Source organism: Cetorhinus maximus, unplaced genomic scaffold, assembly GCF_964194155.1.
Source record: "Cetorhinus maximus unplaced genomic scaffold, sCetMax3.hap1.1 HAP1_SCAFFOLD_649, whole genome shotgun sequence".
Taxonomy (NCBI): domain Eukaryota; kingdom Metazoa; phylum Chordata; class Chondrichthyes; order Lamniformes; family Cetorhinidae; genus Cetorhinus; species Cetorhinus maximus.
In genome coordinates this window covers 81445-103870 of record NW_027596591.1, presented here as the reverse complement: position 1 = coordinate 103870, position 22426 = coordinate 81445, and the positions used below count along the sequence as shown (strand labels likewise).

General features: G+C 50.6%; 1 long non-coding RNA gene across 2 annotated transcripts in view; it reads left to right on the top strand.

The window, feature by feature from the left end:
* Window positions 1-22038, top strand: part of LOC144674383 (uncharacterized) — a 45368-nt gene extending 23330 nt beyond the window's left edge. Inside the window, exons 1-3 of one of the 2 annotated variants that reach the window (XR_013574527.1) lie at window positions 3824-3871; window positions 4117-4213; window positions 21980-22038. This is a non-coding gene — a long non-coding RNA (uncharacterized LOC144674383). Of the gene's footprint in view, window positions 1-3823; window positions 3872-4116; window positions 4214-21979 lie in introns of those variants that run through there. The other variant, XR_013574526.1, reaches the window with a different exon arrangement.
* Window positions 22039-22426: the final 388 nt, after the last annotated feature.

The following is a 22426-nucleotide window of genomic DNA, read 5'->3' as shown; positions in this document are numbered from 1 at the left end:
TCAGGGAGATATCTGTACACTGACTGGTGTCTCTCAGTCCCCTCTCTCTCTCAGGGAGATATCTGTACACTGACTGGTGTCTCTCAGTCCCCTCTCTCTCTCTGGGAGTTATTTGTACACTTACTGGTGTCTCTCAGTCCCCTCTCTCTCTCAGGGATATATCTGTACACTGACTGGTGACTCTCATTCCCCTTTCTCTCAGGGAGATATCTGTACACTGACAGGTGTATCTCAGTCCCCTCTCTCTCTCAGGGAAATATCTGAACACTTACTGGTGTCTCACAGACCCCTCTCTCTCTCTCAGGGAGATATCTGTAAACTGACTGGTGTCTAGCAGTCCTCTCCCTCTCAATGAGATATCTGTACACTGACTGGTGTCTCTCAGTCCCCTCTTTCTCAGGGAGATATCTGTACACTGACTGGTGTCTCTCATTCCCCTCTCTCTCTCAGGGAGATATCTGTACACTGACTGGTGTCTCTCAGTCCCCTCTCTCTCAGGGAGATATCTGTACACTGACTGGTGTATCTCAGTCCCCCCTCTCTCAGGGAGATATCTGTACACTGACTGGTGTCTCTCAGCCCCTCTCTCTTAGGGAGATATCTGTACACTGACTGGTGTATCTCAGTCCCCTCTCTCTCTCAGGGAGATATCTGTACACTGACTGGTGTCTCTCAGTCCCCTCTCTCTCTCAGGGAGATATCTGTACACTGACTGGTGTCTCTCAGTCCCCTCTGTCTGTCAAGGAGTTATCTGTACACTGACTGGTGTCTCTCAGTCCCCTCTCTCTCTCACGGAGTTATCTGTACACTGACTAGTGTGTCTCAGTACCCTCTCTCTCTCAGGGAGATATCTGTACACTGACTGGTGTGTCTCAGTCCCCTCTCTCTCTCAGGGAGATATCTGTGCGCTGACTGGTGTCTCTCAGTCCACTTTCTCTCTCAGGGAGATATCTGTACACTGACTGGTGTCTCTCAGTCCCCTCTCTCTCTCAGGGAGATATCTGCTCACTTACTGGTGTCTCTCATTCCCCTCTCTCTCTCAGAGAGATATCTGTACACTGACTGGTGACTCTCAGTCCCCTCTCTCTCTCAGGGAGATATCTGTACACTGACTGGTGTTCTCTCAGTCCCCTCTCTCTGTCAGGGAGATATCTGTACACTGACTGGTGTGTCTCAGTCCCCTCTCTCTCTCAGGGAGATATCTGTGCACTGACTGGTGTCTCTCAGTCCCCTCTCTCTCTCAGGGAGATATCTGTACACTGACTGGTGTCTCTCAGTCCCCTCTCTCTCTCAGGGAGATATCTGTACACTGACGGGTGACTCTCAGTCCCCTCTCTCTGTCAGGGAGATATCTGTACACTGACTGGTGTCTCTCAGTCCCCTCTCTCTCTCAGGGATTTATCTGTGCACTGACGGGTGTCTCTCAGACCCACTCTCATGAGGGAGATATCTGTACACTGACTGGTGTCTAACAGTCCACTCCCTCTCAGGGAGATATCTGTACACTGACTGGTGTCTCTCAGTCCCCTCTTTCTCAGGGAGATATCTGTACACTGACTGGTGTCTCTCAGTCCCCTCTGTCTGTCAAGGAGTTATCTGTACACTGACTGGTGTTTCTCAGTCCTCTCTCTCTCACGGAGTTATCTGTACACTGACTAGTGTGTCTCAGTCCACTCTCTCTCTCAGGGAGATATCTGTACACTGACTGGTGTCTCTCAGTCTCCTCTCTCTCTCAGGGAGATATCTGTACACTGACTGGTGTCTCTCAGTCCCCTCTCTCTCTCAGGGAGATATCTGCTCACTTACTGGTGTCTCTCATTCCCCTCTCTACCTGAGGGAGATATCTGTACACTGACTGATGTCTCTCAGTCCCCTCTCTCTCAGGGAGATATCTGTACACTGACTGGTGTCTCTCAGTCCACTCTCTCACTCAGGGAGATATCTGAACACTGACTGGTGTCTCTCAGTCCCCTCTCTGTCTGAGGGAGTTATCAGTACACTGACTTGTGTCTTTCAGTCCCCTCTCTCTCTCAGGGAGATATCCGTACTCTGACTGGTGTCTCTCAGTCCCCTCTCTCTCTCAGGGTGATATCTGTACACTGACTGGTGTCTCCAAGTCCCCTCGCTATCTCAGGGAGATAGCTGTACGCTGACTGGTGTCTCTCATCCCCTCTTTTTCTCTCAGGGAGATATGTGTACACTGACTGGTGTCTCTCAGTCCCCTCTCTCTCTCAGGGAGATATCTGTACACTGAATGGTGTCTCTCAGTCCCCTCTCTCTCAGGGAGATATCTGTACACTGACTGGTGTCTCTCAGTCCCCTCTCTCTCTCAGAGAGATATCTGTACACTGACTGGTGTCTCTCAGTCCCCACTCGCTCTCAGGGAGATATCTGTACACTGACTGGTGTCTCTCAGTCCCCACTCTCTCTCAGGGAGATATCTGTACACTGACTGGAGTCTCTCAGTCCCCTCTGTCTGTCATGGAGTTATCTGTACACTGACTGGTGTCTCTCAGTCCCCTCTCTCTCTCAGGGAGTTATCTGTACACTGATTAGTGTGTCTCAGTCCCCTCTCTATCTCATGGAGATATCTGTACACTGACTGGTGTCTCTCAGTCCCCTCTCTCTCTCAGGGAGATATCTGTACACTGACTGGTGACTCTCAGTCCCCTCTCTCTCTCAGGGAGATATCTGTACACTGACTGGTGTGTCTCAGTCCCCTCTCTCTCTCTGGGAGATATCTGTGCACTGACTGGTGTCTCTCAGTCCCCTCTCTCTCTCAGGGAGATATCTGTACACTGACTGGTGTCTTTCAGTCCCCTCTCTCTCTCAGGGAGATATCTGTACACTGACGGGTGTCTCTCAGTCCCCTCTCTCTCTCAGGGAGATATCTGTACACTGACTGGTCTCTCTCAGTCCCCTCTCTCTCTCTCAGGGAGATATCTGCTCACTTACTGGTGTCTCTCAGACCCCTCTCTACCTGAGGGAGATATCTGTACACTGACTGGTGTCTCTCAGACCCCTCTCTCTCAGGGAGATATCTGTACACTGACTGGTGTCTCTCAGTCCCCTCTCTCACTCAGGGAGATATCTGTACACTGACTGGTGTCTCTCAGTCCCCTCTCTGTCTCAGGGAGTTAACAGTACAGTGACTGGTGTCTTTCAGTCCCCTCTCTCTATCAGGTAGATATCTGAGCACTGACTGGTGTCTCACAGTCTCCCTCTCTCTCTCTCAGGGTGATATCTGTACACTGACTGGTGTCTCTCAGTATCACTTACTCACTCACTGCGATATCTGTGCATTGACTGGTGTCTCTCTGTCCCATGTCTCTCAGGGAGATATCTGCTCACTTACTGGTGTCTCTCAGACACCTCTCTACCTGAGGGAGATATCTGTACACTGACTGGTGTCTCTCAGCCCCTCTCTCTCTCAGAGGGAGATATCTGCTCACTTACTGGTGTCTCTCAGACCCCTCTCTACCTGAGGGAGATATCTGTACACTGACTGGTGTCTCTCAGTCTCCCTCTCTCTCTCTCAGGGAGATATCTGTACACTGACTGGTGTCTCTCAGTCCCCTCTCTCTCTCAGGGAGATATCTGTACACTGACTGGTGTCTCTCAGTCCCCTCTCTCTCTCTGGGAGTTATTTGTACACTTACTGGTGTCTCTCAGTCCCCTCTCTCTCTCAGGGATATATCTGTACACTGACTGGTGACTCTCATTCCCCTTTCTCTCAGGGAGATATCTGTACACTGACAGGTGTATCTCAGTCCCCTCTCTCTCTCAGGGAAATATCTGAACACTTACTGGTGTCTCACAGACCCCACTCTCTCTCTCAGGGAGATATCTGTAAACTGACTGGTGTCTCTCAGTCTCTCTCTCTCAGGGAGATATCTGTACACTGACTGGTGTCTCTCAGTCCCCTCTCTCTCAGGGAGATATCTGTACACTGACTGGTGTCTCTCAGTCCCCTCTCTCTCTCAGGGAAATATCTGTACACTGACTGGTGTCTCACAGACACCTCTCTCTCTCTCAGGGAGATATCTGTACACAGACTGGTGTCTCTCAGTCTCTCTCTATCAGGGAGATATCTGTACACTGACTGTTGTCTCACAGCCCTCTCCCTCTCAGGGAGATATCTGTACACTGACTGGTTTCTCTCAGTCCCCTCTCTCTCTCAGAGAGATATCTGTACACTGACTAGTGTCTCTCAGTCTGCCTCTCTCTCTCAGGGAGATATCTGTACACTGACTGGTGTCTCTCAGTCCCCTCTCCCTCTCAGGGAGATATCTGTACATTGACTGGTTTCTCTCAGTCCCTCTCTCTCTCAGGGAGATATCTGTACACTGACTGGTGTCCCTCAGTCTCTCTCTCTCAGGGAGTTATCTGTACACTGACAGGTGTCTCTCGCTCTCTCTCTCTCAGGGAGATATCTGTACACTGACTGGTGTCTCCCAGTCCCTCTCTCTCAGGGAGATATCTGTACACTGACTGGTGTCTCTCAGTCCCCTCTCTCTCTCAGGGATTTATCTGTGCACTGACGGGTGTCTCTCAGACCCTCTCTCTCTCAGGGAGATATCTGTACACTGACTGGTGTCTCTCAATCCCCTCTCTCTCAGGGAGATATCTGTACACTGACTGGTGTATCTCATTCCCCCCTCTCTCAGGGAGATATCTGTACACTGACTGATGTCTCTAAGCCACTCTCTCTTAGGGAGATATCTGAACACTGACTGGTGTATCTCAGTCCCCTCTCTCTCTCAGGGAGATATCTGTACACTGACTGGTGTCTCTCAGTCCCCTCTCTCTGTCAGGGAGATATCGGTACACTGACTGGTGTCTCTCAGACCCCTCTGTCTGTCAAGGAGTTATCTGTACACTGACTGGTGTCTCTCAGAACCCTCTCTCTCTCAGGGAGTTATCTGAACACCTACTAGTGTGTCTCAGTACCCTCTCTCTCTCAGGGAGATATCTGTGCACTGACTGGTGTGTCTCAGTCCCCTCTCTCTCTCAGGGAGATATCTGTGCGATGACTGGTGTCTCTCAGTCCACTCTCTCTCTCAGGGAGATATCTGTACACTGACTGGTGTCTCTCAGTCCCCTCTCTCTCTCAGGGAGATATCTGTACACTGACTGATGTCTCTCAGTCCCCTCTCTCTCTCATGGAGATATCTGCTAACTTACTGGTGTCTCTCATTCCCTTCTCTACCTGAGGGAGATATCTGTACACTGACTGATGTCTCTCAGTCCCCTCTCTCTCAGGGAGATATCTGTACACTGACTGGTGTCTCTCAGTCCACTCTCTCACTCAGGGAGATATCTGAACACTGACTGGTGTCTCTCAGTCCCCTCTCTGTCTGAGGGAGTTATCAGTACACTGACTGGTGTCCTTCAGTCCCCTCTCTCTCTCAGGGAGATATCCGTACACTGACTGGTGTCTCTCAGTCCCCTCTCTCTCTCAGGGTGATATCTGTACACTGACTGTTGTCTCTTAATTCCTTCTCTATCTCAGGGAGATATCTGTACGCTGACTGGTGTCTCTCATCCCCTCTCTCTCTCAGGGAGATATCTGTACACTGACTGGTGTCTCTCAGTCCCCTCTCTCTCTCAGGGAGATATCTGTACACTGACTGGTGTCTCTCAGTCCCCTCTCTCTCAGGGAGATATCTGTACACTGACTGGTCTCTCTCCGTCCCCTCTCTCTCTCAGAGAGATATCTGTTGACTGACTGGTGTCTCTCAGTCCCCACTCGCTCTCAGGGAGATATCTGTACACTGACTGGTGTCTCTCAGTCCCCTCTGTCTGTCAGGGAGGTTTCTGTACACTGACTGGTGTCTATCAGTCCGCTCTCTCTCTCAGGGAGTTATCTGTACACTGATTCGTGTGTCTCAGTCCCCTCTCTCTCTCATGGAGATATCTGTACACTGACTGGTGTCTCTCAGTCCCCTCTCTCTCTCAGGGAGATATCTGTACACTGACTGGTGTCTCTCAGTCCCCTCTCTCTCTCATGGAGATATCTGCACACTGACTGGTGTGTCTCAATCCCCTCTCTCTCTCAGGGAGATATCTGTGCACTGACTGGTGTCTCTCAGTCCCCTCTCTCTCTCAGGGAGATATCTGTACACTGACTGGTGTCTCTCAGTCCCCTCTCTCTCTCAGGGAGATATCTGTACACTGACGGGTGTCTCTCAGTCCCCTCTCTCTCTCAGGGAGATATCTGTACACTGACGGGTGTCTCTCAGTCCCCTCTCTCTCTCAGGGATTTATCTGTGCACTGACGGGTGTCTCTCAGACCCTCTCTCATCAGGGAGATATCTGTACACTGACTGGTGTCTAGCAGTCCTCTCCCTCTCAGGGAGATATCTGTACACTGACTGGTGTCTCTCAGTCCCCTCTCTCTCTCAGGGAAATATCTGTACACTGACTGGTGTCTCACAGACACCTCTCTCTCTCTCAGGGAGATATCTGTACACAGACTGGTGTCTCTCAGTCTCTCTCTATCAGGGAGATATCTGTACACTGACTGTTGTCTCACAGCCCTCTCCCTCTCAGGGAGATATCTGTACACTGACTGGTTTCTCTCAGTCCCCTCTCTCTCAGGGAGTTATCTGTACACTGACTAGTGTCTCTCAGTCTGCCTCTCTCTCTCAGGGAGATATCTGTACACTGACTGGTGTCCCTCAGTCTCTCTCTCTCAGGGAGTTATCTGTACACTGACAGGTGTCTCTCGCTCTCTCTCTCTCAGGGAGATATCTGTACACTGACTGGTGTCTCCCAGTCCCTCTCTCTCAGGGAGATATCTGTACACTGACTGGTGTCTCTCAGTCCCCTCTCTCTCTCAGGGATTTATCTGTGCACTGACGGGTGTCTCTCAGACCCTCTCTCTCTCAGGGAGATATCTGTACACTGACTGGTGTCTAGCAGTCCTCTCCCTCTCAGGGAGATATCTGTACACTGACTGGTGTCTCTCAGTCCCCTCTCTCTCAGGGAGATATCTGTACACTGACTGGTGTCTCTCATTCCCCTCTCTCTATCAGGGAGATATCTGTACACTGACTGGTGTCTCTCAGTCCCCTCTCTCTCAGGGAGATATCTGTACACTGACTGGTGTATCTCATTCCCCCCTCTATCAGGGAGAGATCTGTACACTGACTGGTGTCTCTAAGCCACTCTCTCTTAGGGAGATATCTGAACACTGACTGGTGTATCTCAGTCCCCTCTCTCTCTCAGGGAGATATCTGTACACTGACTGGTGTCTCTCAGTCCCCTCTCTCTGTCAGGGAGATATCGGTACACTGACTGGTGTCTCTCAGACCCCTCTGTCTGTCAAGGAGTTATCTGTACACTGACTGGTGTCTCTCAGTCCCCTCTCTCTCTCAGGGAGTTATCTGAACACCTACCATTGTGTCTCAGTACCCTCTCTCTCTCAGGGAGATATCTGTACACTGACTGGTGTGTCTCAGTCCCCTCTCTCTCTCAGGGAGATATCTGTGCGCTGACTGGTGTCTCTCAGTCCACTCTCTCTCTCAGGGAGATATCTGTACACTGACTGGTGTCTCTCAGTCCCCTCTCTCTCTCAGGGAGATATCTGTACACTGACTGATGTCTCTCAGTCCCCTCTCTCTCTCATGGAGATATCTGCTCACTTACTGGTGTCTCTCATTCCCTTCTCTACCTGAGGGAGATATCTGTACACTGACTGATGTCTCTCAGTCCCCTCTCTCTCAGGGAGATATCTGTACACTGACTGGTGTCTCTCAGTCCACTCTCTCACTCAGGGAGATATCTGAACACTGACTGGTGTCTCTCAGTCCCCTCTCTGTCTGAGGGAGTTATCAGTACACTGACTGGTGTCCTTCAGTCCCCTCTCTCTCTCAGGGAGATATCCGTACACTGACTGGTGTCTCTCAGTCCCCTCTCTCTCTCAGGGTGATATCTGTACACTGACTGTTGTCTCTTAATTCCTTCTCTATCTCAGGGAGATATCTGTACGCTGACTGGTGTCTCTCATCCCCTCTCTCTCTCAGGGAGATATCTGTACACTGACTGGTGTCTCTCAGTCCCCTCTCTCTCTCAGGGAGATATCTGTACACTGACTGGTGTCTCTCAGTCCCCTCTCTCTCAGGGAGATATCTGTACACTGACTGGTCTCTCTCCGTCCCCTCTCTCTCTCAGAGAGATATCTGTTGACTGACTGGTGTCTCTCAGTCCCCACTCGCTCTCAGGGAGATATCTGTACACTGACTGGTGTCTCTCAGTCCCCTCTGTCTGTCAGGGAGATATCTGTACACTGACTGGTGTCTCTCAGTCCCCTCTCTCTCTCAGGGAGTTATCTGTACACTGATTCGTGTGTCTCAGTCCCCTCTCTCTCTCATGGAGATATCTGTACAATGACTGGTGTCTCTCAGTCCCCTCTCTCTCTCAGGGAGATATCTGTACACTGACTGGTGTCTCTCAGTCCCCTCTCTCTCTCATGGAGATATCTGCACACTGACTGGTGTGTCTCAATCCCCTCTCTCTCTCAGGGAGATATCTGTGCACTGACTGGTGTCTCTCAGTCCCCTCTCTCTCTCAGGGAGATATCTGTACACTGACTGGTGTCTCACAGTCCCCTCTCTCTCTCAGGGAGATATCTGTACACTGACGGGTGTCTCTCAGTCCCCTCTCTCTCTCAGGGAGATATCTGTACACTGACGGGTGTCTCTCAGTCCCCTCTCTCTCTCAGGGATTTATCTGTGCACTGACGGGTGTCTCTCAGACCCTCTGTCATCAGGGAGATATCTGTACACTGACTGGTGTCTAGCAGTCCTCTCCCTCTCAGGGAGATATCTGTACACTGACTGGTGTCTCTCAGTCCCCTCTTTCTCAGGGAGATATCTGTACACTGACTGGTGTCTCTCATTCCCCTCTCTCTCTCAGGGAGATATCTGTACACTGACTGGTGTCTCTCAGTCCCCTCTCTCTCAGGGAGTGATCTGTACACTGACTGGTGTATCTCAGTCCCCCCTCTCTCAGGGAGATATCTGTACACTGACTGGTGTCTTCAGCCCCTCTCTCTTAGGGAGATATCTGTACACTGACTGGTGTATCTCAGTCCCCTCTCTCTCTCAGGGAGATATCTGTACACTGACTTGTGTCTCTCAGTCCCCTCTCTCTCTCAGGGAGATATCTGTACACTGACTGGTGTCTCTCAGTCCCCTCTGTCTGTCAAGGAGTTATCTGTACATTGACTGGTGTCTCTCAGTCCCCTCTCTCTCTCCGGGAGATATCTGTACACTGACTAGTGTGTCTCATTACCCTCTCTCGCTCAGGGAGATATCTGTACACTGACTGGTGTGTCTCAGTCCACTCTCTCTCTCAGGGAGATATCTGTACACTGACTGGTGTCTCTCAGTCCCCTCTCTCTCTCAGGGAGATATCTGCTCACTTACTGGTGTCTCTCATTCCCCTCTCTACCTGAGGGAGATATCTGTACACTGACTGATGTCTCTCAGTCCCCTCTCTCTCAGGGAGATATCTGTACACTGACTGGTGTCTCTCAGTCCACTCTCTCACTCAGGGTGATTTCTGAACACTGACTGGTGTCTCTCAGTCCCCTCTCTGTCTGAGGGAGTTATCAGTACACTGACTGGTGTCTTTCAGTCCCCTCTCTCTCTCAGGGAGATATCCGTACACTGACTGGTGTCTCTCAGTCCCCTCTCTCTCTCAGGGTGATATCTGTACACTGACTGGTGTCTCTCAGTCCCCTCTCTATCTCAGGGAGATATCTGTACGCTGACTGGTGTCTCTCATCCCCTCTCTCTCTCAGGGAGATATCTGTACACTGACTGGTGTCTCTCAGTCCCCTCTATCTCAGGGAGATATCTGTACACTGACTGGTGTCTCTCAGTCCCCTCTCTCTCTCTGAGAGATATCTGTACACTGACTGGTGTCTCTCAGTCCCCACTCGCTCTCAGGGAGATATCTGTACACTGACTGGTGTCTCTCAGTCCCCTCTGTCTGTCAGGGAGTTATCTGTACACTGACTGGTGTCTCTCAGTCCCCTCTCTCTCTCAGGGAGATATCTGTACACTGACTGGTGTCTCTCAACCCCTCTCTCTCTCAGGGAGATATCTGTACACTGACTGGTGTGTCTCAGTCCCCTCTCTCTCTCTGGGAGATATCTGTGCACTGACTGGTGTCTCTCAGTCACCTCTCTCTCTCAGGGAGATATCTGTACACTGACTGGTGTCTCTCAGTCCCCTCTCTCTCTCAGGGAGATATCTGTACACTGACGGGTGTCTCTCAGTCCCCTCTCTCTCTCAGGGAGATATCTGTACACTGACTGGTCTCTCTCAGTCCCCTCTCTCTCTCAGGGAGATATCTGCTCACTTACTGGTGTCTCTCAGACCCCTCTCTACCTGAGGGAGATATCTGTACACTGACTGGTGTCTCTCAGTCCCCTCTCTCTCAGGGAGATATCTGTACACTGACTGGTGTCTCTCAGTCCCCTATCTCACTCAGGGACATATCTGTACACTGACTAGTGTCTCTCAGTCCCCTCTCTGTCTCAGGGAGTTATCAGTACAGTGACTGGTGTCTCTCAGTCCCCTCTCTCTCTCAGGGAGATATCTGTACACTGACTGGTGTCTCTCAGTCTCCCTCTCTCTCTCAGGGAGATATCTGAGCACTGACTGGTGTCTCTCAGTCTCCCACTCTCTCTCTCAGGGTGATATCTGTACACTGACTGGTGACAATTAGTCCTCACTCTCAGGGAGATATCTGTACACTGACTGGTGTCTCTCAGTATCACTCACTCACTCAATGCGATATCTGTGCATTGACTGGTGTCTCTCAGTCCCATGTATCTCAGGGAGATATCTGCTCACTTACTGGTGTCTCTCAGACCCCTCTCTACCTGAGGGAGATATCTGTACACTGACTGTTGTCTCTCAGTCCCCTCTCTCTCTCAGAGGGAGATATCTGCTCACTTACTGGTGTCTCTCATACCCCTCTCTACCTGAGGGAGATATCTGTACACTGACTGGTGTCTCTCAGTCTCCCTCTCTCTCTCTCAGGGAGATATCTGTACACTGACTGGTGTCACTCAGTCCCCTCTCTCTCTCAGGGAGATATCTGCACACTGACTGGTGTCTCTCAGTCCCCTCTCTCTCTCTGGGAGTTATTTGTACACTGACTGGTGTCTCTCAGTCCCCTCTCTCTCTCAGGGATATATCTGTACACTGACTGGTGACTCTCATTCCCCTTTCTCTCAGGGAGATATCTGTACACTGACTGATGTAACTCAGTCCCCTCTCTCTCTCAGGGAAATATCTGAACACTGACTGGTGTCTCACAGACCCCTCTCTCTCTCCCAGGGAGATATCTGTACAGTGACTGGTGTCTCTCAGTCTCTCTCTCTCAGGGAGATATCTGTACACTGACTGGTGTCTCTCAGTCCCCTCTCTCTCAGGGATATATCTGTACACTGACTGGTGTCTCTCAGTCCCCTCTCTCGCTCAGGGAAATATCTGTACACTGACTGGTGTCTCACAGACCCCTCTCTCTCTCTCAGGGAGATATCTGTACACGGACTGGTGTCTCTCAGTCTCTCTCTCTCAGGGAGATATCTGTACACTGACTGTTGTCTCTCAGACATCTCCCTCTCAGGGAGATATCTGTACACTGACTGGTTTCTCTCAGTCCCCTCTCTCTCAGGCAGTTATCTGTACACTGACTGGTGTCTCTCAGTCTCTCTCTCTCAGGGTGATATCTGTACATTGACTGGTGTCTCTCAGTACCTCTCTCTCTCAGGGAGATATCTGTACACTGACTGGTGTCCCTCAGTCTCTCTCTCTCAGGGAGTTATCTGTACACTCACTGGTGTCTCTCAATCTCCCTCTCTCTCTCAGGGTGATATCTGTACATTGACTGGTGTCTCTCAGTCCCCTCTCTCTCAAGGAGATCTCTGTACACTGACTGGTGTCTCTCAGTCAACTCTCTCTGAGGGAGACATCTGTACCCTGACTGGTGTCTCTCAGTCCCTCTCTCTCTCAAGGAGCTATCTGTACACTGACTGGTGTCTCTCAGTCCCCTCTCTCTCAGGGAGATCTCTGTACACTGACTGGTGTCTCTCAGTCCCCTCTCTCTCACGGAGATCTCTGTACACTGACTGGTGTCTCTCAGTCCCCTCTCTCTCTCTCAAGGAACAATCTGTACACTGACTGGTGTCTCTCAGTCACCTCTCTCACTCAGGGAGATAACTGTACACTGACTGGTGTCTCTCAGTCCCCTCTCTGTCTCAGGAGTGATCCGTACACTGACTGGTGTCTATCAGTCCCCTCTCACTCTCAGCGAGATATCTGTACACTGACTGGTGTCTCTCAGTCCCCTCTCTCTCAGGGAGATATCTGTACACTGACTGGTGTCTTTCAGTCCCCTCTCTCTCAGGGAGATATCAGTACACTGACTGGTGTCTCTCAGTCCCCTCTCTCTCAGGGAGATATCTGTACACTCACTGGTGTCTCTCAGTCCCCTCTCTCTCTCAGGGAGATATCTGTACACTGACTGGTGTCTCTCAGTCCCCTCTCTGTCTCAGGGAGTTATCTGTACACTGACTGGTGTCTCTCAGTCCCCTCTCTGTCTCAGGGAGATATCTGTACACTGACTGGTGTCTCTCAGTCTCCCTCTCTCTTTCAGGGAGATATCTGTACATGACTGGTGTCTCTCAAACCACTCTCTCTCAGGGCGATACCTGTACACTGACTGCTGTATATCAGTCCCATCTCTCTTAGGGAGATATCTGTACACTGACTGGTGTCTCTCAGTCCCCTCTCACATTCAGGGAGATATCTGAGCACTGACTGGTGTTTCTCAGTCTCCCTCTCTCTCTCAGGGAGATATCTGAACACTGACTGGTGTCTCTCGTTCTCCCTCTCTCTTTCAGGGAGATATCTGTACATGACTGGTGTCTCTCAGTCTCTCTCTCTCAGGGAGATATCTGTACACTGACTGGTGTCTCTCAGTCCCCTCTCTCTCTCAGGGTGATATCTGTACACTGACTGGTGTCTATCAGTCCCCTCTCTCTCAGGGAGATATCTGTACACTGACTGGCGTCTCTCAGTCCCCTCTCTGTCTCAGGGAGTTATCAGTACACTGACTGGTGTCTTTCAGTCCCCTCTCTCTCTCAGGGAGATATCTGTGCACTGACTGGTGTCTCTCAGTCTCAATCTCTCTCTCAGGGAGATATCTGAGCACTGACTGGTGTCTCTCAGTCTCCCTCTCTCTCTCAGGGACATATCTGTACATGACTGATCTCTCTCAGTCTCCTCTCTCTCAGGGAGATACCTGTACACTGACTGGTGTCTCGCAGTCTCCCTAGCTCTCTCAGGGAGATATCTATAGACTGACTGGTGTCTCTTATTCCTCACTCTCAGGGAGATATCGGTACACTGACTGGTGTCTCTCAGTCCTCTCTCTCTCAGGGAGATATCTGTACACTGACTGGTGTCTCTCAGTCCCCTCTCTCTCTCAGGGAGATATCTGTACACTGACTGGTATCTCTCAGTCCCCTCTCTCTCTCAGGTAGATATCTGTACACTGACTGGTGTCTCTCAGTCCCCTCTCTCTCTCAGGTAGATATCTGTACACTGACTGGTGTCTCTCAGTCCCCTCTCTCTCTCAGGTAGATATCTGTACACTGACTGGTATCTCTCAGTCCCCTCTCTCTCTCAGGTAGATATCTGTACACTGACTGGTGTCTCTCAGTCCCCTCTCTCTCTCACTGCGATATCTGTACATTGACTGGTGTCTCTCAGTCCCATGTCTCTCAGGGAGATATCTGTACACTGACTGGTGCCCCTCAGTCTCTCTCTCTCAGGGAGTTATCTGTACACTGTCTGGTGTCTCTCAGTCTCCCTCTCTCTCTCAGGGTGATATCTGTACATTGACTGGTGTCTCTCAGTCCCTCTCTCTCTCAGGGAGATATCTGCTCACTTACTGGAGTCACTCAGTCCCCTCTCTACCTGAGGGCGATATCTGTACACTGACTGATGTCTCTCAGTCCCCTATCTCTCTCAGGGAGATATCTGTACAGTGACTGCTGTCTCTCAGTCCCATCTCTGTCAGGGAGATATCTGTACACTGACTGGTGTCTCTCAGTCCACTCTCTCTCTCAGGGAGATATCTGTACACTGACTGGTGTCTCTCAGTCCCCTCTCTGTCTCAGGGAGTTATCAGTACACCGACTAGTGTCTTTCAGTCCCCACTCTCTCTCAGGGAGATATCTGTGCACTGACTGGTGTCTCTCAGTCTCACTCTCTCTCTCAGGGAGATATCTGAGCACTGACTGGTGTCTCTCAGTCCCCCCTCTATCTCAGGGAGATATCTGTACACTGACTGGTGTCTCTCAGTCCACTCTCTCTCTCAGGGAGATATCTGTACACTGACTGGTGTCTCTCAGTCCCCTCTGTCTATCAGGGAGTTATCTGTACACTGACTGGTGTCTCTCAGTCCCCTCTCTCTCTCAGGGAGTTATCTGTAGACTGACTGGTGTCTCTCAGTCCCCTCTCTCTCTCAGGGAGATATCTGCACACTGACTAGTGTGTCTCAGTCCCCTCTCTCTCTCAGGGAGATATCTGAACACTTACTGGTGTCTCTCAGTCCCTCTCTCTCTCAGGGAGATATCTGTACACTGACTGGTGTCTCTCAGTCCCTCTCTCTCTCAGGGAGATATCTGTACATTGACTGGTGTCTCTCAGTCCCCTATCTCTCTCAGGGAGATATCTGTACACTGACGGGTGTCTCTCAGTCCCCTCTCTCTCAGGGAGATATCTGTACACTCACTGGTGTCTCTCAGTCCCCTCTCTCTCTCAGGGAGATATCTGTACACTGACTGGTGTCTCTCAGTCCCCTCTCTCTCTCAGGGAGTTATCTATACACTGACTGGTGTCTCTCAGTCCCCTCTCTGTCTCAGGGAGATATCTGTACACTGACTGGTGAATCTCAGTCTCCCTCTCTCTTTCAGGGAGATATCTGTACATGACTGGTGTCTTTCAGACCACTCTCTCTCAGGGAGATACCTGTACACTGACTGGTGTCTCTCAGTCCCATCTCTCTTAGGGAGATATCTGTACACTGACTGGTGTCCCTCAGTCTCTCTCTCTCAGGCAGATATCTGTACACTGACTCGTGTCTCTCAGTCCTCTCTCTCTCAGGGAGATATCTGTACACTGACTGGTGTCTCTCAATCCCCTCTCTCTCTCAGGGAGATATCTGTACACTGACTGGTGTCTCTCAGTCCCCTCTCTCTCTCAGGGAATTATCTGTACACTCACTGGTGTCTCTCAGGCCCCTCTCTCTCTCTGGGAGATATCTGCTCACTTACTGGTGTCTCTCTGTCCCCTCTACACCTCAGGGAGATATCTGTACACTGACTGGTGTCTCTCAGTCCCCTCTCTCTCAGGGAGATATCTGTACACTGACTGGTGTCTCTCAGTCACCTCTCTCACTCAGGGAGATAACTGTACACTGACTGGTGTCTCTCAGTCCCCTCTCTGTCTCAGGGAGTTATCAGTACACTGACTGGTGTCTATCAGTCCCCTCTCTCTCTCAGGGAGATATCTGTACACTGACTGGTGTCTCTCAGTCCCCTCTCTCTCAGGGAGATATCTGTACACTGACTGGTGTCTTTCAGTCCCCTCTCTCTCAGGGAGATATCTGTACACTGACTGGTGTCTCTCTGTCTCCCTCTCTCTCTCAGGGAGATATCTGTACACTGACTGGTGTTTCTCAGTCCCCTCTCTCTCTCAGGGAGATATCTGTACATTGACTGGTGTCTCTCAGTATCACTCTCTCTCTCCGGGAGATATCTGTACATGACTGGTGTCTCTCAATCCCCTCTCTCTCAGGGAGATACCTGTACACTGACTGGTGTCTCGCAGTCTCCCTATCTCTCTCAGGGAGATATCTATACACTGACTTGTGTCTCTCATTCCTCACTCTCAGGGAGATATCTGTACATTGACTGGTGTCTCTCAGTATCACTCTCTATCACACTGTGATATCTGTACATTGACTGGTGTCACTCAGTCCCATCTCTCTCAGGGAGATATCTGTACACTGACTGGTGTCGTTCAGTCCGCTCTGTCTCTCAGGGAGTTATCTGTACACTGACTGGTGTCTCTCAGTCCCTCTCTCTCAGGGAGATATCTGTACACTGACTGGTGTTGTTCAGTCCCCTCTGTCTCTAAGGGAGTTATCTGTACACTGACTGTTGTCTCTCAGCCCTCTCCCTCTCAGGGAGATATCTGTACACTGACTGGTTTCTCTCAGTCCCCTGTCTCTCTCAGGGAGATATCTGTACACTAACTGGTGTCTCTCAGTCCCCTCACTCTCTCATGGAGATATCTGTACACTGACTGGTTTCTATCAGTCCCCTCTCTCTCAGGGAGATATCTGTACACTGACTGGTGTCTCTCAGTCCCCTCTCTCTCAGGGAGATATGTGCACCGTGACTGGTGTCTCTCAGTCCCCTCTCTCTCAGGGAGATATCTGTACACTAACTGGTGTCTCTCAGTCCCCTCTCTCTCTCAGGGAGTTATCTGTGCACACACTGGTGTCTCTCAGTCCACTCTCTCTCTCAGGGAGATATCTGTACACTGACTGGTGTCTCTCGTTCTCCCTCTCTCTTTCAGGGAGATATCTGTACATGACTGGTGTCTCTCAGTCTCTCTCTCTCAGGGTGATATCTGTACACTGACTGGTGTCTCTCAGTCCCCTCTCTCTCTCAGGGTGATATCTGTACACTGACTGGTGTCTCTCAGTCCCCTCTCTCTCAGGGAGATATCTGTACACTGACTGGTGTCTCTCAGTCCCCTCTCTCTCAGGGAGATATCTGTAAATTGACTGGTGTCTCTCAGTCCCCTCTCTCTCTCAGGGAGTTATCTGTACACTGACTGGTGTCTCTCAGTCCCTCTCTCTCTCAGGGAGATATCTGTACACTGACTGGTGTCTCTCAGGCCTCTCTCTCTCTCAGGGAGTTATCTGTACACTGACTGGTGTCTCTCAGTCCTCTCTCTCTCTCAGGGAAATATCTGTACACTGACTGGTGTCTCACAGACCCCTATCTCTCTCTCAGGGAGATAACTGTACACTGACTGGTGTCTCTCAGTCCCCTCTCTGTCTCAGGGAGTTATCAGTACACTGACTGGTGTCTATCAGTCCCCTCTCTCTCTCAGGGAGATATCTGTACACTGACTGGTGTCTCTCAGTCCCCTCTCTCTCAGGGAGATATCTGTACACTGACTGGTGTCTTTCAGTCCCCTCTCTCTCAGGGAGATATCTGTACACTGACTGGTGTCTCTCTGTCTCCCTCTCTCTCTCAGGGAGATATCTGTACACTGACTGGTGTTTCTCAGTCCCCTCTCTCTCTCAGGGAGATATCTGTACATTGACTGGTGTCTCTCAGTATCACTCTCTCTCTCCGGGAGATATCTGTACATGACTGGTGTCTCTCAATCCCCTCTCTCTCAGGGAGATACCTGTACACTGACTGGTGTCTCGCAGTCTCCCTATCTCTCTCAGGGAGATATCTATACACTGACTTGTGTCTCTCATTCCTCACTCTCAGGGAGATATCTGTACATTGACTGGTGTCTCTCAGTATCACTCTCTATCACACTGTGATATCTGTACATTGACTGGTGTCACTCAGTCCCATCTCTCTCAGGGAGATATCTGTACACTGACTGGTGTCGTTCAGTCCGCTCTGTCTCTCAGGGAGTTATCTGTACACTGACTGGTGTCTCTCAGTCCCTCTCTCTCAGGGAGATATCTGTACACTGACTGGTGTTGTTCAGTCCCCTCTGTCTCTAAGGGAGTTATCTGTACACTGACTGTTGTCTCTCAGCCCTCTCCCTCTCAGGGAGATATCTGTACACTGACTGGTTTCTCTCAGTCCCCTGTCTCTCTCAGGGAGATATCTGTACACTAACTGGTGTCTCTCAGTCCCCTCACTCTCTCATGGAGATATCTGTACACTGACTGGTTTCTATCAGTCCCCTCTCTCTCAGGGAGATATCTGTACACTGACTGGTGTCTCTCAGTCCCCTCTCTCTCAGGGAGATATGTGCACCGTGACTGGTGTCTCTCAGTCCCCTCTCTCTCAGGGAGATATCTGTACACTAACTGGTGTCTCTCAGTCCCCTCTCTCTCTCAGGGAGTTATCTGTGCACACACTGGTGTCTCTCAGTCCACTCTCTCTCTCAGGGAGATATCTGTACACTGACTGGTGTCTCTCGTTCTCCCTCTCTCTTTCAGGGAGATATCTGTACATGACTGGTGTCTCTCAGTCTCTCTCTCTCAGGGTGATATCTGTACACTGACTGGTGTCTCTCAGTCCCCTCTCTCTCTCAGGGTGATATCTGTACACTGACTGGTGTCTCTCAGTCCCCTCTCTCTCAGGGAGATATCTGTACACTGACTGGTGTCTCTCAGTCCCCTCTCTCTCAGGGAGATATCTGTAAATTGACTGGTGTCTCTCAGTCCCCTCTCTCTCTCAGGGAGTTATCTGTACACTGACTGGTGTCTCTCAGTCCCTCTCTCTCTCAGGGAGATATCTGTACACTGACTGGTGTCTCTCAGGCCTCTCTCTCTCTCAGGGAGTTATCTGTACACTGACTGGTGTCTCTCAGTCCTCTCTCTCTCTCAGGGAAATATCTGTACACTGACTGGTGTCTCACAGACCCCTATCTCTCTCTCAGGGAGATATCTGTACACTGACTGGTGTCTCTCAGTCCCCTCCCTCTCTCAGGCAGTTATCTGTACACTGACTGGTTTCTCTCAGTCCCCTCTCTCTCTCAGGGAGTTATCTGTGCACTGACTGGTTTCCCTCAGTTTCTCTCTCTCAGGGAGATATCTGTACACTGACTGGTGTCTCTCAGTCCTCTCTCTCTCAGGGAGATATCTGTACACTGACTGGTGTCTCTCAGTCCCTCTCTCTCTCAGGGAGATATCTGTACACTGACTGGTGTCTCTCAGTCCTCTCTCTCTCTCAGGCAGTTATCTGTACACTGACTGGTTTCTCTCAGTCCCCTCTCTCTCTCAGGGAGTTATCTGTGCACTGACTGGTTTCCCTCAGTTTCTCTCTCTCAGGGAGATATCTGTACACTGACTGGTGTCTCTCAGTCCTCTCTCTCTCAGGGAGATATCTGTACACTGACTGGTGTCTCTCAGTCCCTCTCTCTCTCAGGGAGATATCTGTACACTGACTGGTGTGTCTCAGTCCACTCTCTCTCTCAGGGAGATATCTGTACACTGACTGGTGTGTCTCAGTCCCCTCTCTCTCTCAGGGAGATATCTGTACACTGACTGGTGTCTCTCAGTCCCCCCTCTCTCTCAGGGAGATATCTGTGCACTGACTGGTGTCTCTCAGTCACCTCTCTCTCTCAGGGAGATATCTGTACATTGACTGGTGTCTCTCAGTCCCCTCTCTCTCTCAGGGAGATATCTGTACACTGACTGGTGTCTCTCAGTCCCCTCACTCTCTCAGGGAGATATCTGCTCACTTACTGGTGTCTCTCAGTCCCCTCTCTACCTGAGGGAGATATCTGTACACTGACTGGTGTCTCTCAGTCTCTCTCTCTCAGGGAGTTATCTGTGCACTGACTGGTGTCTCTCAGTCCCCTCTGTCTCTCAGGGTGATATCTGTACACTGACTGGTTTCTCTCAGTCCCCTCTCTCTCTCAGGGAGATATCTGTACACTGACTGGTGTCTCTCAGTCCCCTCTCTCTCTCAGGGAGTTATCTGTACACTGACTGGTGTCTCTCAGTCCCCTCATTCTCTCAGGGAGATATCTGTGCACTGACTGGTTTCTCTCAGTCCCCTCTCTCTCAGGGAGTTATCTGTACACAGACTGGTGTCTCTCAGTCTCCTCTCTCTCAGGGAGATATCTGTACACTGACTGGTGTCTCTCTGTCCCCTCTCTCTCTCAGGGAGGTATCTGTGCACTCACTGGTGTCACTCAGTCCCCTCTCTCTCTCAGGGAGATATCTGTACACTGACTGGTGTCTCTCAGTCCCCTCTCTGTCTCAGGGAGTTATCTGTACACTGACTGGTGTCTCTCAGTCCCCTCTCACATTCAGGGAGATATCTGAGCACTGACTGGTGTCTCTCAGTCTCCCTCTCTCTCTCAGGGAGATATCTCAGCACTGACTGGTGTCTCTCAGTACCCTCTCTCTCTCAGGGAGATATCTGTAAACTTACTGGTGTCTCTCAGTCCCATCTCTCTCAGGGAGATATCTGTACACTGACTGGTGTCTGTCCGTCCCCTCTCTCTCTCAGGGTGATATCTGTGCACTGACTGGTGTCTCTCAGTCCCTCTCTCTCAGGTAGATATCTGTACATTGACTGGTGTCTCTCAGTCCTCTGTCTCTCTGAGGGAGATATCTGTGCACTGACTGGTGTCTCTCAGTCTCTCTCTCTCAGGGATATACCTGTACACTGAATGGTGTCTCTCAGTCCCCTCTCTCTCTCAGGGAGATATCTGTACACTGATTGGTGTCTCTCAATCCCCTCTCTCTCTCAGGGAGACATCTGTACACTGACTGGTGTCTCTCAGTCTCCCTCTCTCTCTCAGGGAGTTATCTGTACACTGACTGGTGTCTCTCAGTCTCCCTCTCTCTCTCAGGGAGATATCTGAACACTGACTGGTGTCTCTCAGTCTCTCTCTCTCAGGGAGTTATCTGTACACTGACTGGTTTCTGTCAGTCCCCTCTCTCTCTCAGGGAGATATCTGTACACTGACTGGTGACTCTCAGTCCCCTCTCTCTCTCAGGGAGATATCTGTACACTGACTGGTTTCTGTCAGTCCCCTCTCTCTCTCAGGGAGATATCTGTACACTGACTGGTGTCTCTCAGTCCCTCTCTCTCTCAGGGAGATATCTGTACACTGACTGGTGTCCCTCAGTCTCTCTCTCTCAGGGAGTTATCTGTACACTGACTGGTGTCTCTCAGTCTCCCTCTCTCTCTCAGGGTGATATCTGTACATTGACTGGTGTCTCTCAGTCCCTCTCTCTCTCAGGGTGATATCTGTACATTGACTGGTGTCTCTCAGTCCCCTCTCTCTCTCAGGGAGATATCTGTAGACTGACTGTTGTCTCTCAGTCCCCTCTCTCTCTCAGAGAGATATCTGTACACTGACTGGTGTCGTTCAGTCCCCTCTCTCACTCAGGGTGTAATCTGTACACTGACTGGTGTCTCTCATTCACTTCTCTCTCAGGGAGATATCTGTACACTGACTGGTTTCCCTCAGTTTCTCTCTCTCAGGGAGATATCTGTGCACTGACTGGTGTCTCTCAGTCCTCTCCCTCTCAGGGAGATATCTGTACACTGACTGGTGTCTCTCAGTCCCTCTCTCTCTCAGGGAGATATCTGTACACTGACTGGTGTGTCTCAGTCCTCTCTCTCTCTCAGGGAGATATCTGTACACTGACTGGTGTCTCTCAGTCCCCTCTCTCTCTCAGGGAGATATCTGTACACTGACTGGTGTCTCTCAGTCCCCTCTCTCTCTCAGGGAGATAACTGTACACTGACTGGTGTCTCTCAGTCCCCTCTCTGTCTCAGGGAGTTATCAGTACACTGACTGGTGTCTATCAGTCCCCTCTCTCTCTCAGGGAGATATCTGTACACTGACTGGTGTCTCTCAGTCCCCTCTCTCTCAGGGAGATATCTGTACACTGACTGGTGTCTTTCAGTCCCCTCTCTCTCAGGGAGATATCTGTACACTGACTGGTGTCTCTCTGTCTCCCTCTCTCTCTCAGGGAGATATCTGTACACTGACTGGTGTTTCTCAGTCCCCTCTCTCTCTCAGGGAGATATCTGTACATTGACTGGTGTCTCTCAGTATCACTCTCTCTCTCCGGGAGATATCTGTACATGACTGGTGTCTCTCAATCCCCTCTCTCTCAGGGAGATACCTGTACACTGACTGGTGTCTCGCAGTCTCCCTATCTCTCTCAGGGAGATATCTATACACTGACTGGTGTCTCTCATTCCTCACTCTCAGGGAGATATCTGTACATTGACTGGTGTCTCTCAGTATCACTCTCTATCTCACTGTGATATCTGTACATTGACTGGTGTCACTCAGTCCCATCTCTCTCAGGGAGATATCTGTACACTGACTGGTGTCGTTCAGTCCGCTCTGTCTCTCAGGGAGTTATCTGTACACTGACTGGTGTCTCTCAGTCCCTCTCTCTCAGGGAGATATCTGTACACTGACTGGTGTTGTTCAGTCCCCTCTGTCTCTAAGGGAGTTATCTGTACACTGACTGTTGTCTCTCAGCCCTCTCCCTCTCAGGGAGATATCTGTACACTGACTGGTTTCTCTCAGTCCCCTGTCTCTCTCAGGGAGATATCTGTACACTGACTGGTGTCTCTCAGTCCCCT